Raw genomic sequence first — 1,898 nt, forward strand, 5'->3', positions numbered from 1 at the left:
CTCTGGTCCGTTGCGTGTCCCCCCGGTAAATAAAAATAAAAAAAAAAAAAAAAAAAAAAAAAAAACACCAGAGAATTTCAGTCCCTATGCAAATCATCCAGCAGGTGTAATTACAGGAGCAGGGTGCATCAGTTCAGCTTTCTGATAGAAGCCCACGCTCTCTCCAGGGGCCACGTTCTGTCCACGATCGAGCCACAACTGCAATGCGAAAAGCAAAGTGCCTGAGCCTCGGAGAGGCTGGTAACCTGACAGCCCGTGCCAGAGCACGGGGGCACCAGCGGCCTCCTGAAGCTTCTGTTATGTTTCAGGCAGGTGCCAAGAGGAGTCAGAGCAGTAGCAACGGCACTTCGATGACGCAAAGAACGTGAGAAATAGGTTTCTGCGGTACGACAGGCAGCAGGGCCCTAGCAGACCCCTGTTGTCAATGGAGGTGATAGCATGTACAGGCCAGGAGTCAGGACGCAACACCCAGGTGGCCCTGGGCCCTGGGGACGGAGTGGAGAGCCTGGAGCTTCCCTCCCTGGGCAGAGCGCCCACACCCCCGCGTGGCATTCCAGAAGGATGAAGTTCAAGGACAAGCGAACATCTGTGACCAGAGACGTCTACCTGGTCCCCCTGGAGGTGGTTCTAAGTTGGAAAGTGGCCAAGAGAGGCTCTCCCGCACCTCACACGGCGGGATGGAGCAGTGTGCATGAACAAGGCTTCATCAGGCTGCCGGAAGGTCTGCTTCACTGTACAGGACAGCCCCGAGATGGTTTCGGGGTGGGGTTTTTGTTTGTTTTTAAGGATAACATGGGAAAGTAAGAACAGGAAAGTAAGAATATGTGGTAAGTAGTGAGTTTGAAACAGCACAGCAGGAAGTGTGGTCATACTCATTAATGAGAATGTAACAACTGCAGCGGGTCCAAGTGCATAGGGGGACTCTGAGCCCTCAGGGAGACTCTGAGCCTGTAGGGGGACCCTGAGCCCACAGGGGGACCTCGAGCCCATAGGGGAACTATGAGCCCACAGGGGGACCCTGAGCCCATAGGGGGACCCTGAGCCCGTAAGGGGACTCTGAGCCCACAGGGGGACTCTGAGCCTGTAGGGGGACCCTGAGCCCACAGGGGGACCTCGAGCCCATAGGGGAACTATGAGCCCACAGGGGGACCCTGAGCCCATAGGGGGACCCTGAGCCCGTAAGGGGACTCTGAGCCCACAGGGGGACTCTGAGCCTGTAGGAGAACTCTGAGCCCACAGGGAAACCCTGAGCCCACAGGGGAACCTGAGCCCACAGGAGAACCCTGAGCCCATAGGGGGACTCCGAGCCCGTAGGGGGACCCTGAGCCTGTAGGGACCCTGAGCCCATACGGGGACCCTGAGCCCACAGGAGAACCCTGAGCCCACGGGGGGACTCTGAGTCTGTAGGACAGGCAGTGGCAGTGTCGGCTGAAGGCAGAGATGAATGTTTGGGTGCACGGTTCCCCGAGAAGGTTAAAAGGGCTTGATGACCCTGTGTGCGATGCTGACAGAATGGCTTTCCCCTTGAGAAGTTAAACAAAAGTCTGTCAACTGCAAATCATTCAGAAGAGAGCCACCCCAGGGATCTTAAATGACTGAACTGTAAATGCTGACTCTGTGAAATGTAAATTAAGACCGAAGACCGGCTACAGCAGTGGCAGAAACCCAGCCAGGAGCCCCAGGAGTGGAAAGGGCCATTTCTCAGGCACGGCGTCCGGGACGGGGCCGCTGTGCCTCGCCGACCCACGGCCTCTGCAGAAATGACTCAGCCTTTGACTCCGGTTTCCCTAAGCGGGATGGGACGTCCACGTCTCTGCCAACACGCTCCTGCCTGATTGCTGCCTCAGCACCGAGCCTGCAGTGTGGACCCGGCAGGGCCCGCCCCGGACCCACAGGCC

At 57.4% G+C, this 1,898-nt stretch overlaps 1 protein-coding gene across 1 annotated transcript in view; it reads right to left on the reverse strand.

Moving 5' to 3' along the window:
• RYR2 (ryanodine receptor 2) overlaps positions 1 to 1,898 on the reverse strand; it is a gene marked incomplete in the record, with an annotated part of 234,621 nt that overhangs the window by 100,329 nt on the left and 132,394 nt on the right.

Source organism: Tupaia chinensis, unplaced genomic scaffold, assembly GCF_000334495.1.
Source record: "Tupaia chinensis unplaced genomic scaffold, TupChi_1.0 Scaffold000161_1, whole genome shotgun sequence".
Taxonomy (NCBI): Eukaryota; Metazoa; Chordata; class Mammalia; order Scandentia; family Tupaiidae; genus Tupaia; species Tupaia belangeri.